Below are 16,551 nucleotides of genomic sequence, written 5' to 3' on the forward strand. Positions count from 1 at the left end.
ATTCTTCCATTGTATTGTTGTCTCCTCCAGATTTGAAGTGTAGCTTTGGTGTCTTGTATACCTCGATCATTTAGCAAGTGTTCGTTTTCTTGTGCCCATGTATATTAACTAATACAACTGCAATCATTCACTCCCCAATATTATTTTTTATGAGTGGATGTGAAGTATAAACTTTTACATTGATGTTTGAGCATATTTAGAAATTACTCTAGCCTTTTCCTAATAATCTTCCTTTCTATGTTTTATTTAGATACCAAAATTTTCAGTTCTTTTGTTGACTGAACAATAATACCTTTTTTTATTTTTTATTTTGGTACCGGGGATCGAACTGGGGATCTTGCACCTGCGAGGCAAAAGGTGGAACCACTGAGCTAAATCCCTGAACCTGATCAATAATATCTTGATTTGTCTAGATTTTCTCTATGCTTATGGGTTCAATTTTAAGTTCCTTTATAAATTTCTCACCAAAACCCACTTTGGTTTTCATACTCATTTCTCTGTTTAACTTAAGTGAATAAAAATAAATTTCAAGTTGTTAAGAACACAAAGTATCAAAATTTTTCCTGATAGGGATTAAATATGAATAAAACACTTTTCACTAATAATGGCTCATAGAAGCAGTTGATACAGTTGCACAGCAAATATTCAGTTTTTCTAGTTTTCAGATCCTTCATTTTAACAGAAACACTCAATTACAATTGATTTACATTCTTCTTTTTTTTGAAGGCATGAGCTTTTGTCACTTTATTGTTAACCGCAACAATTGATTTATATTTTTAATGGTAAAAAGGACTCTTTGGTGGAATAATAGCTAAGTTATTTATGTATTTTTCCTCCATTAAATATCTATTCTCTTTCACCTTTCAGCTTGAATGTAAGGTTTGTTAAAATACAAATCTTTTGCTGTCTTATTTAAGCACCTCAATACATGGCACATGTGCTTAATATTTATCAACTGAATGAAAGAATGAAGGAAGAATGAATTTATGAAATTTATCAATACTAGACATGCTAACTACCTCATTAGGGGAAAAAACCCCAAAATATTAAACTTTCTGTCATTCTTAGGAGGAAAATGGTAGGAACATTATGTTTTTTTCCCTTTCTCCTATTATTCATTTCCTTCCAATATTATATTTTTCAGCCACTTATTTATTATTGAATAACTATTCAGTCACAAGGTAATATAAGAGTGTAGTTTTGAACCATTGAGGATTTATTTGCAATGTACAGGAAAACTCCAAAATGTTGCTTAAACAAGGTAATTAATACCTTCTATTTAAGATGGCAAGCCATTTCTTTCTTTTTTTTTTCTATTTTTTTGGTACCGGGGATTGAAGTCGGGACCTTACACTTGCGAGGCAGGCCGCAGAACCACTGAGCTAAATCCCTTGCCCCTGATAAGCCATTTCTTGCAGCACAGTATCTACAGTGTAGAGAAAAATACACAAAGGGTGTGCACATTGTCTTTTAAGGAGATTTATGTAGATGTTAACTGTACTTTCACCTCAACTTTAATGACATGATCATGCCTAGTTGCAAATGTGGTCTAGTCAAACATGTGGTCTGCTAAAAATCAAGGATTCTTTATTTAAGGAAGGGAGGAAATATGTGGATACCATAGGTTCTGGAAATCAAACTGGAGGAAGAGATCTAGCATCTTCTGTAGGTAGAAAATTGAGGCCTAGAGTTTTGTACTTTCCGAAGTAGCAGCAGGGGCTGTAGTAACTGTTACCTAAATTTTTCTGAACCACATTATAACTTTTTTTTCTAGTATCTTAAGAGTTTGCTTTTTCTAATTTTTTTTGTTTTATTTTACTTTACCATGTATTTAAAAAGTTTAATGTCAGTTGTATTGTTTACCACAGCTGTTGGAACCATTTTCCCTTAGAAACAGAAGAAACTCAATAACTCTAGAGGTGAATTTCTTTATATTAACAAAGTAAATATTTGTGCAAGAAATGTTTAAGGCAATACTGGGCATTTGGTCCTACTTCTATATAATATGTCATTATAATAAGCCTGTAAAATAAACTATTGGTAAAGAAAAATGCTTCCATTTAGAACACATTTTTCTTTTAGGTTAAAATTGTTTAGTCTTTTATCAGCTTTCTCTTCTCAAAAGACAGCATTAATGGGGCCAGGGATTTAGTTCAGTGGTTCTGCTGCCTACCTCGCAAGCGCAAGGATCTGAGTTTGATCCCTGGTACCAAAAAAAAAAAAAAGACAGCAGTACGTACCAGGTATGTTGATGGCTTCTGTTTTCCTGTAGTCTGTTATTTTTTACCTTACAAACTTAGATAAATATTTCATTTGCTGAATTATTTTATTTTATTTTATTTTATTTTTTGGTACCAAGGATTGAACTCAGGACCTTGCAAGGCAGGAGCGGTACCACTGAGCTAAATCCCCAGCCCTGCTGAGTAATTTTAAATAAGGGATTATATAATAGAGAGAAATTATTTCACTGCAGCTCATTAGTTTATTAGCATTACTACGTTAGGATCCTAAGGATTTTCTAGTTTCTTGATAATAAATTGATAATGGTTTCCCCCCCCCTTTTTTTTTAACCATGTGGAACCAGCTAGTAAGGGGTTTGTGAATTATGATGATCTCTTGTATTTAATTTTGCATTGATGTTTAACAACCAAAATGGATATATAATTAACTTAGTTACCAATAGTCCTTTAAAAAATTTTTTTATCATGTAAAATTTTAAACATATATAAAAGTAAAGAATTTAATGGACCTCATGTACTTATCACCTGGGCTTAACCTTTAACAAGACATAGCCTATTTCCTTCTATTTGTTATCTCTGTCCCAGCATTGAATTGGTTTAAGCAGATGAAAGTTACCACTTTTTCTATAACTGCCTGGCACGGTAGCATATGCTTCTAATTCCAGCACTCTGGGAGGCTGAAGTGGGAGGATCACAAGTTTGAGCCCAGGCTGGGTAACTTAGCGACTTAGTGAAACGTAGACTGGACATAAAACTAAAAGTCTGGGGATGTTGCTCAATACAAAGGACCTGGGTTCAATCCCCAATACCACCAAAAAATAAATAAATGAATAAGTAAATAATTTCTATAACTACTTGGGATGAGTCTCAAAAAGGTAAGAGCTTCCCCTTTTTATCAGTATAACACCAAAACCATTATCAAATGGTGTTAATATCAAATGTCCAATCAGTTAGTAAGTGTTCACATGTCCCCATTGCTTTGATAAATTCTTCTTATATTTGGTTTTACAGATGAGAATTCAAGATTCATGCATAGTATTTGGTTGATATGTCAAAAATCATATAGGTCTCATAATTTATAGGTCCTCTTTCTACCTTTGTTTTTACCTCCAGGAGGCCAAAAATAAAATCCTTTTCAAAAGTATGTTCTGTTCACATTTATTCTACTTTGCTTTAGTGTTTAGATTTATCCTTTATAGCTTAAGAAAATTTTCCTTATTAAAATGTCCATTAGTAAGTACTTAAAAAGTTTAAAAATACATTTTAAAGAAACTAGTACTTAAAGAGGAGCCTGAAACAAGTATGCTGATTTTTAACAATTAGGTTGTCATGTTTTACTGAAGTTATATTTGATGTGGAAATCATATAATCTTATTCTGTATGCTACCTGTATTTTTAAAACAAGTTTATGCCACACAGTTCAAAAGATAATTCATAACCAGAAACATTTGCTGATATTGAAAATGAACAATAAAATTGACTTTCCTAAGGGCAACATTTTAATGTATGGTAGATAAGCATAAAACTGGAAGCAAGTGGCTTTTCAGAAGGGTTTCACTACATGTTTGTAGCTAAGCAGCTTTCAAATCATGGTATCAGGTTTAAGGGAAAATATCTCATATCACACTGCTTTAAGTGGACATGATATTCTCCCATCTCAGAAGAGGAAGTGGTTTTCCAAGTAGGATAACATTTTATTAAATACTAAAAATAAAATATTGAAATAAAAATTATTTAAATTTTGATTAAGATTAAAACTTCGTTTTGATAAGTATTAAAATTGCTATGCTATGCTCTTTTGATTGCTGTAGTATACAAACGGGATTTATCTTTTCTACTTTCCCTTTTCTTTTTTTTTTTGTATTGGGGATCGAACTTGGGACCTTGCGCTTGCCAGGCAGGCAGTGGAACCACTGAAGTAAATCCCTGGCTCTGCTTTCCCTTTAAGATAGTATTTTGTGTGTTTTGAATGTATAGGAAGTAAATTTATTGAAAAAAATAGTTTACTTGGCTACTGTAACAAAATACTAACAGGTAGCTAGCTTAAACAACAGAAATTTATTGTCTCACAGTTGTGGTGGTTAAAAATCTTAGATTCAGTGTCAGCAGGGTTGATTCCTTCTGAGGGCTCTGAGAAGGTGTTGCTCTGTCCTCCGTAATTCCAGCACCTTCACCTGGTTTGTTGGTAATCTTTGTTATTTCATGGCTTGTAAAAGATCATCTGTTGTCTGATTTAACTTTATATGGTGATCTCCTCTGTGTGTGTGTGTGTATATATCTCCCCCGATTTCCCTTTTTTTCAGGACACCAGTCATTTGGATTAGGTACCACTTTATAACCTAATCTTTTTATTGGAATCTCCCCCTTTGCATTTAATTTCTTGTCGTGCCTGATGGATTCATTCTGCTGGGCTTCCTGGGGTTGTGATCCTCATTGTATTTTCCTAGGATATTGTCTAAAATTTTTTGGAGTGCTGGTTTGGTATTCACGAAGTTCCTAAGGTGCTCTTTGTCATGAAAGGATCTTATTTCTCCATCAATTTTGAAAGATAATTTTGCAGGGTACATCAATCTGGGTTGGAGGCTGTTTTCCTTTAGGGCTTGAAATATGTCACTCCAAGCTCTTCTAGCCTTGAGGGTTTGCATTGGGAAGTCTGCTGTGATTCTGATGGGCTTTCCTTTGTATGTGATTTGTTTCTTTTCTCTCACTGCTTGTAGAATTTTGTTCTTCTGTTGAGTTTCTGGAATCTTAACAATTATATGTCTATGTGTAGATTTTTTTTTTGATCAAGACTAGTTGGAGTCCTATATGCCCACTTATCTGTATGTCAAGTTCTTTTCTCCTGCTTGGGAAGTTTTCTGCCATGACTTCTGTGAACAGTTCTTTTTATGTCATCTGCACTCTTGTTTCTTCATTGACTCCAATCCGTCTTATGTTATTCTTCCTTGCATCATCTAGCAGCTGCTGGATTGATTTCTCATGGTCTCTTATAATTTTAAAGCAATTTTTCTTTTCCTGGTCACTAATTGCAATCTTATGTTCTATATCTGCAACTCTGTCCTCACATTGGCTCATTCTGCTGTGTAGACTTTCAGTGGAGTTTTTAATCTCCTGGAAATGTGTTTTCATCTGTTTCATGGATTCCATTTGTTTCCTATGTTGAGATTCCATCATGTTCCTTAACTCCTCTCTAGATTTATTAATCATGTCTTGCACTATGGGCACAATCTCTGTTGTTCTCTGAGAAATTATTTCTGATTTCGTTTTTTCCAGATCCTCTTTTGTTGCCAGTTCAGGGAGTCCAAGTGGTTGAGTATCAGAGTGTTCCATCTCGCTTCCCTGTGGGGTTGCTGTAGGTGATCTGGAAGTCTGGTCTTAAGGCTTGTTTACGTGTCTTCTCATTTCAGTGGGGTGTGAGGGGTGCTGCTGGCGCCTGCCTGGCTTACCTCCTCTGTGCTGGGAGCAGTGGCACGTCGCCCCAGAAGCCTCCTCCTCTGTGCTAGGAGCTATAACCTAGTATTTTTTTATGGTAGCAGGGATCAAACTCAGGACCTTACGCTTGCACTTATGAGGAAGGCGTTGGAACCACTGAGCTAAATCCCTGGCCTGCTATAACCTAATCTTAACTAATTATGTCTGTATTAAACCTATTTCTAAATGAAATAAATGGGGGTACTGACAGTTACAGTTCAATCCATGATGTATTGTTTTATTAAATATATGTTTAGATCAACGAACCATTAACTTTATTTACTTATATTTATTTAGAAAGTATCCCATATAAAATAGTTACCATCATTTAAAATAAGATTCATGTATAGAATAAAACATACATTAGAAAATGAAAACATTAAAAACCATGCATAGCAAGGAAAAAATAAACCTGTTAAATGTGTTAACTAATATAGGTACTAAAGTTGACTTAAATTTAGTTATAAAATCCATAACATTAACACAACCAGGCTGTTTTATCAGAATAGAAAATGGTTTTCTGAAACCAAATTTTAACAGCATGTTGCCATATTAGTTCTTTATTAGGCAGTAGAAAACAAAATAATAGATGATATCTTCATTAATGGTTTCATAACACAGTATAGATATTTCTCGTTTAAAGACCTACTGCTCAGATTTATGACATGCTGCTTGGATGTATGACCTGTCTTTTTTTTGGGTACAGCTCTGTACATCTTGTTTATAGAGCCTCAATGTCTTTTGTACAGTACACCTTGTTTGTACAGTACTGTAATTTTTGCTGATAGTACTGTACCATACAGTACTGTAGTTTTATGTTCTGTAATACATTACAGTACTGCATGTAAGAGTTATACAAATAAGAGCAAAGTCATCAAGTTGGAGTTTCCTTTGACCATTTCGCTGTTGTGAATATTGTAGTGTACATCCATATTCAGTTCCTCATTTAGCGACCAGTTCATTTAGTGGCAGGATCGAAATCAGTTGTTAAATAAGGGCTGTCTGTGCAGAGAAATTCTCCAAGTGAGTCCTTCATACTTCAAAATATAATAAAGTTAAATAATTATTTTCAGTGTTTTATAGCTGTTTTCTTTCAGGTATGTAGTATTTTGGTGATATAACTAACTATCCAAGAACAATTGTTAGAATATCAAATCTGAGAGAACTGTATGAGTAACATACCCCTCAGATGTATAAATTTGGTGCTTTCTAATGGGTGAATAGTATGTTTTGACCTCAGTTTCCAACTCTTAACTATTCCAATAATTATATTATTTGAAAAAATTTAAAAATGCTTTTTATATTTATATGAATTGTGTTTTTGAATTTTAGTTTGTAGCACTTCCAATTGATGAAAGTTCTAGCATGTAGTTAAGTGTTAAGAGCTATAGGTCATGCTTGGAAAGACCAGATATTATAAGGTATTAATTTATAGTTAACATAATAATGTGTTAGTAATACTACTATCAGGAATATTGGTATGGCTTTAATATGCCTAGGTTGCACTGTTATACGTGTTTCATGTATATTATCTAAAATTACAGTAATTATGACACTTTTGAACTGTTGCTCTGTTTGAGTGATGGCTTAATTGAAGTGTAAACAAGCGAAGCAAATAGATGGTTACAATTGTGGAAGTGAGATTTGAACCCAGGCATTCTTACTTCAGAAGCTTGATTTTAAAGACTGAATTGATGATATATGATTGCTTTTAGAAAATTTTATCAACCTTTCTTTAAGTTCAGTGATTTCATACCTTATCTGTGTCCAGTAAATGAAGTGGAAGAATTCTTCATTGCTTATACTTTGTTTTTATTTCTAGCATTTGCACTTGATTACTTGTCATTGCTTTCCTGAAATTATTAGTTTGTGCATTGTCTACCTTTTTCAAGAGCCAAAGTTTTTTTTTGGCGGGGGTGGGTACCGGGGATCACACTTGGGACCTTGCACTTGCAAAGCAGGTGGTGGAACCACTGAACTAAATCCCCGGCCCCTTTGTCTACCTTTTTCAAAAATCCTTTAGTATATTAATCACAGTTGTGATAGTTTCAATATGTAAGCTGATGTGTTAGTCTACGTCTGTTGTTTTCAAAATCAGTTCAATAAGTTCTGTATCTTGCTCTCTTTATGTGTCTTGAAATTTCTGATACATGCTGGACATTGTGAGTAAAGAGCTGTAGACACTGAGGTAATAGTAGTTATACCTAGAAAGAGGAATGCCTCATCTGTCAGGCTATGAGTTGATCAGAACTTGTGCATTCGGTAGTCTTTGTATATATGTGCTACAGAAGCCCTTCTTGCTCTTACTCCCCCTCCCTCCCCAAACTACTCATTGCTGTTGCTTCTTATTCAGTGGTAGGTTTGTTCTGAGAACAGAGGGTTATTTGTTTGATTGACCTAGTTTCAATTTTTGTTGGACCCCCTAAGTCTAGACCTTAGGAGTATACTTTCACTAATATTTTTACTCCACCTCCCATGGTAGCCAAATTTTGTGTATATGGTTGTGGTCTTAGGTGGCAATAAATTTCCTCCTCCAGTGGTAATGGAACATCTGCTTTGTATTAGAAGACTTTCTGTCCCTTCTTTAGTAGCATTGTTTTAGTGGTTGTTTTGGTGTACATAATATGAATCTTTAAATTATGACAGTTAAGGTAAGCATGGTAGTGCACAACTATAATCCCAGCACTCTGGGAGGCTAAGGCAAGAGGATCACAAGTTTGAGCCCAGCCTGGGCAACTTAGTAAACTACTCCACTGTACTGTTATAGCACAAAAACAACTGTAGATAATACATAAACTAGTGAGCATAATTGTATTTCAATAAAATTTATAAAAACAGTTGCCTAGATTTGTCCTGTAGGCTGTAGCTTGCAAGTACTGCACTAAATATCTATAAAATAAAGCCTTACTGACATATAATTCTCATACCATACAACTTACCCTTTAAAGTGTATAATTATGTGGCTTTTAGTATATACAGTAGAGTTGTAAAACTATCATAACTATCAGATTTAGAATATTTTATTACCCCAAGAGGAAATCCTCATTAGGTCCCTCATCCCATTAGCTGAATCACTTCTAGGCAACTTCTACTTACTGTTTATGGATTTGCCTATTTTGGATGTTTCATTTAAATGAAATCATACAGTATATGATCTTTTCAGACTGATTCCTCTCAAATAGTGTAATGTTTTCAAGGTTCAACTGTCTTGTATTTGTGTTAATATTTCATTTACTTTTTTGTCGTGTAACATTTTAGTAGTGTCACATCTTTGCCAAAAGTGGTTATTAATCTGTCTTTCATCATAGTCATTCTAGTGGGTGTGAAATTATTTTTTCATTGTGGTTTTGATTTTCATTTCCTTGTAGTTGATGATATTGAGTATCTTCATGTACGTTTTGGCTATACATTTTTGAGAAAATGTCTGTTCACATCTTTTGTCTATTTTGAGTACTGGGTTGTGTAACTTTTGTTGAGTTTTAACAGCTCCTCATATATTCTGGTTACAAGCCCCTTGTCAGGGCAAATATTTGTCAGGCAAATATTTTCTTTCATTCTGTGCATTGTCTCCTTCTATGGCTTGTGCTTTTGATTTCATATGTAAAAAATCATCACCTAATCCAAAACTCCTGTATTATAAGGGTTCTACAGTTTTAGCTCTTAGTTTACTTTGAGTTCATTTTTGCATAGGATGTAAAGGATCCAGAATCATTTTTGCATGTAGATACTCAGCTGTACTACCATGATTTTGTGAAAGCAGTATTTGTTTAAAAAAAAAAAAAGTCACCATTAAATTACTTCAGCATCTTTGTCAAAAATCAATCTGTCACTGGATGTGGTGGCACATGTCTGTAATCTCACCACTCAGGGGGCTGAGGCAGGAGGATCTCCAAGAGTTTGAGACCAGCCTGGTCTACATAGTGACTTCAGGGCCAGCCTGAACTACAAAGCAAGACTGTGTCTCAAAAAAAAAAAAAGAATCATTTATGTGATGATTTATTTTGATGCTCTAAATTTTGCTACTTTGGTCTCTATGTTTACCATTATGCCAGTATCACACAGTTTTAATTAATGTAGCTTTTCAGGTTTTGAAATTGGGAAGTATGAATCCTCCAACTTTGCTGTCTTTTTTTCCATATTATTTTGGCTTTTTTAAGTCCATTGATTTACCATATGAATTTTAAGATCAGCTGGTTTATTTCTCCAAAGAAGTTAGCTTGGATTTTGATGGACTGTAAATTGAATCTGTAGACTATTTAGGGAAATGTGACACCTTAAAAATATTATCTTCTGTGTCTGGGGATATAGTTTAGTAGTAGAGCATGTGCTCAACATATACAAGGCCCTGGTTTCAGTCTTTCAAAAAGAAAATTTTCTGATCCATAAATACGGAAATCTTTCCACCTGTTCAGGTCATCTTTAATTTTGTTTAACAGTTGTAGCTTTCAGAGTATAAGTTTTGTGCTTTTTTGATTACATTTATTGTTAAGAATTTAAATTTTTGTATTTGATATTGTTAATAGATGTTTTATAAATTTCATTTTCGTTTTTTGTTACTGTATAGGGATATAGTTCATTTTAATGTGTCAGTGTATCTTCTAAACTTACTGAATTTGTTTTAATTTTTTTAAGTATGGTATATCCTTTAGATTTTCTATATACTGTACAAGATAGGTCTTCTGAAAAATTTTTTTTCTCTTCCAATCAGGGTACATTTTCTTGTAATTCCTGCTTAATTGCCTTGGTTACAGTCTCCAGTAAAATGGTAAATAGTGATGTTGAGAGACATCCTTGTTTTGTTGCTGATCTTCAGGGAAAGCAGACTTCCTAGTGATGGTGATGTTAACTATGGGATTGTTGTGGATGCTGTATATCAAGTTGAAAAAGTTCTATCTCAATTTTGTTGAGTGTTTTTGTCATGAAGAGGTTGGATTTTTGGTTAAACATTTTTCAGTGAGCTATTGAAATGGTCATGCAGTTTTTGTCCTTTAGTCTACTGATATGGTATATCACATTGATTGATTTTCATATATTAAACTACACTTGTATATAGGGTTAAATCTTCCTTGATCATGAGATATATATATATATATATATATATATATATATATCTGTTTTATATATAGCCTAGCTTCATTGTTTTGTTGAAGATTTTTGTATACATATTTCTATTTTTTCGGTACTGGGGATTGAACTCGAGTCTTTGTGCTTGCGGAGCAGGTGACGAAACCACTGAGCTAAATCCCTGGCCCATTTTTAAGAGACTGGTCTGTTTTCTCTTGTGAAGTTTTGCCTGGTTTTGATATTAGAGTTGTACTAGTTTTATCTTTGGGAAATATTCCCTCATTTTCTGTTTTTTGGAAGAGTTTGTAAGATTTAGGATTAATATTTCTTTTAAATGTTTCAGAGAATTTTCCTGTAAAACTAACATTGGACTTATTTTCTTTCTGGAAGTCTTAATATTACTAATTCAGTCTTTTATCTTGTCATAGGTCTACCACAGATTATTTTTTAGTCAGTCTTGCTAAATTGTTTCTAGGTATTTGTTTTGTCTATACTATCTAATTTGTTGGTCTATAGTTCATAATATGGTTTTTCTTGGTTAGTCTAAAGTTTAGTAATTTTGTTGGTATTTTCAAAGAAAACTTTTAGTTTTTCCTATTCTATTCTAAATTATCTTTATAAGATACTAGAAATGACCTTACCGAGGTCCTGAGTGGTGCGGAACATGCCACATCAGCCCGCTGCAGACAGGCAGGTCTGTGCACGCCCTACCGAGGTCACGAGTCGCGTGGAAGACACCAAATCAGCCCATTGCAGACAGGCAGCCACCTGGTTCCACACTACAAAGATGCAGAGGACACCGGACCACCAGACCACGGTACTGAGTCCCACTGCTCCCAGCCCAGAGGTAGGGGCTTGTGGGCCGCCGTCCCAATGCTCCTGGTCCAGAGGAAGGGGCTACCTGTCCACCTTCCTTCCCACTGCTCCCAGCTCAGAGGAAAGGGCTTTTGGGCCACCATCCCTCCCACCGCCCCCAGCCCAGAGGTAGGGGCTTCTGAGCTACCATCCCACTGCTCCTGGTCCAGAGGAAGGGGCTTCCTGGCCACCATCCCTTCCGCTGCTCCCAGCCCAGAGGAAAGGGCTTTTGGGCCACCATCCATACCGCTGCTCCCGGCCCCTGTCCCACCTCTCCCAGCTCAGAGGAGGTAATCCATGCAGGCGCTAACAGCCCCCCCCACCAGTCGAAATGAGAAAACACGTAAATAAGTCTCAAAAAAAAGACTTCCAGATCACCTACAGCAACCCCAAAGGGAAATGAGATGGAACACGCTGATACTCAACCACCTGGACCCACTGAACTGGCAACAAAAGGGGATCTGGAAAAAATGAAATCAGAAATATTTTCTCAGATAACAGGACAAATTGTGTCCCTAGTGCAAGACATGATTAATAAATCTAGAGAGGAGCTGAGGAACATGATGGAATCCCAACATAGGAAACAAATGGAATCCATAAAACAGATGCAAATAGACTTCCAGGACATGAAAAACTCCATTGAAAGTCTACACAGCAGAATGAGCCAATTGGAGGACAGAATTTCAGATATAGAAGATAAGATTGCAATTAGTGACCAGGAAAAGAAAAATTGCTTCAAAATTATAAGGGAACATGAGAAATCAATCCAGCAGCTGCTAGATGATGCGAAGAATAACATAAGACTGGTTGGAGTCAATGAAGAAACAGGAAAGAGTGCACATGACATAAAAAAATCTCTTCACAGAAATAATGGCAGAAAACTTCCAAGCAGGGGAAAAAAACTTGACATACAGATAAGGGAGCCATATAGGACTCCAAATAGCCTTGATCAAAAAAATCTACACATAGGCATATAATTGTTAAGATTCCAGAAACCCAACAGAAGAACAAAGTTCTCCAAGCAGTCAGAGAAAAGAAACAAATCACATACAAAAGAAAGCCCATGAGAATCACAGCAGACTTCTCAACACAAACCATCAAGGCAAGAAGAGCTTGGAGTGACATATTCCAAGCCCTAAAAGAAAACAGCCTCCAACCCAGATTGATGTACCCTGCAAAACTATCTTTCAAAATTGATGGAGAAATAAGATACTTTCATGACAAAGAGCACCTTAGGATCTTCGTGAATACCAAACCAGCACTCCAAAGAATTTTACACAATATCCTAGGAACAGACATTGAGGCTCACAACCCCAGGAAGCAAAGCAGAATGAACCCATCTGGCATGACAAGAAATTAAATGTAAAGGGGGAGAACCCAACAAAAAAAAAAGTCATGGCCATGACAAGTCAATACGTTTCAGTTATAACCATCAATGTTAATGGTCTCAATTCACCAATCAAAAGAAATAGACTGGCAGAATGGATCAAGAAGCAAAATCCAACAATATGCTGCATACAAGAAACACACTTAATTCAAAAGGAAACTCATAGACTGAAAGTTAAAGGGTGGAAAGCAATACTCCATGCGACAGGAACCCCCCAAAAGCAGGAGTAGCTATCCTCTTTGCAGATCAAATAGATTTCAAACCAACACTGATTAAGAGAGATGAAGAAGGACACTACACCCTTGTAAAGGGAAGAATCCAAGAGGAAGAGATGACAATCATAAATATCTATGCACCAAACACTAGTGAGCCTAACTATATAAAACAAATACTAACAGACATGAAAAGTCATATATGCACTAATACAATTGTAGTGGGGGCCTCAACACCCCACTGTGACAAATAGATAGATCAAATAGACAAAAAATAAGTAATAAAATACTAGAACTCGATCGAACTCTTGAACAAATGAACTTAACAGATGTTTACAGAGTCTTCCACCCCACAAAATCAGAATACACATTCTTCTCAGCTGCACATGGGTCATTCTCCAAAATAGACCACATACTCACACACAGAACATGTTTAAGTAAGTGCAAAGGAATTGAAGTTATCCCTTGTATATTATCAGACTATAGAGCGATGAAATTAGAGATCAACAATAAAAGAAACTGCAAAATCTTCATAAACACATGGAAATTGAGCAACACACTTCTGAATAACCAGTGGGTCACAGAGGAAATTAAAGAAATCAGACAGTTCCTTCAATTAAATTACAATTATAATAGAACATATCAGAATCTGTGGGACACAATGAAAGCAGTCTTAGAGGGTAATTCATAGCAGTGAATACACATATTAGGAAAACAGAATGAGCCCAATTAAACAACCTGTTGCTGCACCTCAAGCTTCTAGAAAAAGAAGAACAGGACAACGCCAGAGCTCATACAAGGGAGGAAATTATAAAGGTCAGAGGAGAAATCAATGCAATGGAGACTAAGAGAACGATACAAAAAAAATCAATGAAGCCAAGAGTTGGTTCTTCGAAAGAATCAACAAAATTGACAAACCCGTAGCCAACCTTGTCAGAAAAAGGAAAGAAAAGGCCCAAATCCATGCAATTAGGAATGAAAAGGGTGAAATTACAACAGACCCAGCAGAAATCCAGAGGATCATCAATACCTACTTCCAGAACCTATACGCCAATGAGATGGACAACACAGAAGAAATGGGCAGATTCCTAGATACATATGAATTACCAAAGTTGAATGAAGAAGACCTAAAAATTCTGAACAACCCAATATCAACCAATGAAATTGAAAATGTAATTAAAAACTTACAAACTAAGAAAATCCCAGGCCCTGATGGCTTCACTGCTGAATTCTACAAGACATTTAGAGAGGAACTGCTGCCACTACTGTTTAAACTCTTCAGTGAAATTGAAAGGGAAGCAATACTCCCAAATTCATTCCTGGAAGGAAGCATCACCTTGATCCCCATAGCAGAGAAAGACCCAACTGAAAAGGAGAACTATAGGCCAATCTCACTAATGAACATAGATGCAAAAATCCTTAATAAGATACTGGCAAACAGAATGCAGAAGATCATCAAGAAGATCATACACCCTGATCAAATGGGATTCATCCCAGGGATGCAGGGATGGTTCAATATATGCAAATCAATCAATGTAATACACTATATCAATAGAGTCAAGGGCAAAAACCATATGATTATCTCCATAGACACAGAAAAAGCATTTGACAAAATCCAACATGCATTTATGATAAAAACTCTACAAAAAATTGGAATAGATGGTCTCTACCTCAAACTGATAGAAGTCATCTATGAAAAGCCAACAGCCAGTATCATACTAAATGGTCAAAAACTGAAATCCTTCACACTAAAATCAGGAACAAGACAAGATGTCCACTCTCACCAGTCTTGTTCAGTATAGTTCTGGAAACATTAGCCATGGCAATTAGACAAGAGAAAGAAATAAAAGGAATAAAGATAGGAAATGAAGTCAAATTGTCAGTATTTGCAGATGACGTGATACTCTATATAGAAGACCTCAAGAACTCCACCAAAAGTCTTCTAGATTTAATAACCAAATTCAGTCAAGTAGCTGGTTACAAGGTCAACACACAAAAATCAATAGCTTTCCTCTACACCAATGACAGACTCACTGAGAGAGAAATAGGGCAAATAATTCCTTTCACAATAGCATCCAAAAAACTGAAATACCTAGGAATCAACCTAACGAAAGAAATCAAAGACCTCTTCTCTGAAAACTGTGGCACTTTGAAAAGAGAGATTGAAGATGATATCAGAAAATGGACAGACATCCCCTGCTCCTGGGTAGGAAGGATTAATATAGTGAAAATGGCCATACTTCCAAAACTGCTATATAGATTTAATGCAATTCCATTTGACATCCCAGCAGCATACTTCGTAGACCTTGAGAAAACAATCCAAAAATTCACCTGGAAGAAGAAGAGACCCAGAATAGCAAAAGCAATTCTAGGTAACAGAGACATGGCAGGGGATATCACAATCCCCAACTTGCAACTATACTACAAAGCTACTGTGATAAAAACAGCGTGGTACTGGCAAAGCAGCAGACCTGAGGACCAGTGGAACAGATTATAAGATGCAGAAACAATGCCAGACACACTCAGCCATCTCATCTTCGATAAAGGAGCCAAACACCCTCACTGGAGGAAAGATAGCCTCTTTAATAAATGGTGCTGGAAAAATTGGGCTTTAACTTGCCAAAGATTAAAACTAGACCTGTATCTCTCACCATGCACTAAACTAAAATCAAAATGGATTAAAGATCTAAATATTAAAATAGAAACTCTGAACCAGTTGGAACACAGGTTAGGTAGAACCCTTGAAGACATTGGTGTAGGGAAAGATTTTATGAACAAAACCTCAGTTGCCTGTGAACTAGCACAATCAATCAATAAGTGCGATCTCTTCTTATTAAAAGGCTTCTGCACAGCAAGAGAAACCACCAGCAGTGTGAAGAGACAACCCACAATGTGGGAAAAAATCTTCACCTGCTCTTCCTCAGACAAAGGTCTACTATCTCGAATCTATAAAGAACTTAAAAAGATCAGACCTCCCAAATTTAAAGACCCAATCCGAAAATGGCCATCTGAAATAAACAGGCATTTCTCACACAAAGTAGAAATAGCAAATAAATACATGAAAAAATGTTCAACATCACTGGTCATTCGAGAGATGCAAATGAAAACAGTGCTGAAATTCCACTTCACTCCAGAAAATGGCTGCTATCATGAAATCAACCAATAACAAATGCTGGCTGGGCTGTGGGGAAAGAGGAACCCTGCTCCACTGCTGGTGGGAGTGTAGACTGGTGCAACCACTGTGAAAATCAGTATGGAGATACCTCAAAGAACTAGGACTGGAAGTCCCATTTGACCCCGCTATTCCATTGCTGGGGATCTT

At 35.8% G+C, this 16,551-nt stretch overlaps 1 protein-coding gene across 4 annotated transcripts in view; it reads left to right on the forward strand.

Moving 5' to 3' along the window:
* Window positions 1-16,551, forward strand: part of Slc30a7 (solute carrier family 30 member 7) — a 100,068-nt gene that overhangs the window by 2,682 nt on the left and 80,835 nt on the right. Inside the window, exon 1 of one of the 4 annotated variants that reach the window (XM_087213198.1) lies at window positions 10,838-11,592. The exons of the other annotated variants lie outside the window; for them this stretch is intronic. The gene's annotated coding sequence lies outside the window, so the exon portion shown is untranslated. Of the gene's footprint in view, window positions 1-10,837; window positions 11,593-16,551 lie in introns of those variants that run through there. 4 annotated transcript variants of the gene reach the window in all.

Source organism: Heterocephalus glaber, unplaced genomic scaffold (assembly GCF_053883595.1).
Source record: "Heterocephalus glaber isolate CG9 unplaced genomic scaffold, H.glaber_assembly_v1.0 deba00001442, whole genome shotgun sequence".
NCBI classification, from domain to species: domain Eukaryota; kingdom Metazoa; phylum Chordata; class Mammalia; order Rodentia; family Bathyergidae; genus Heterocephalus; species Heterocephalus glaber.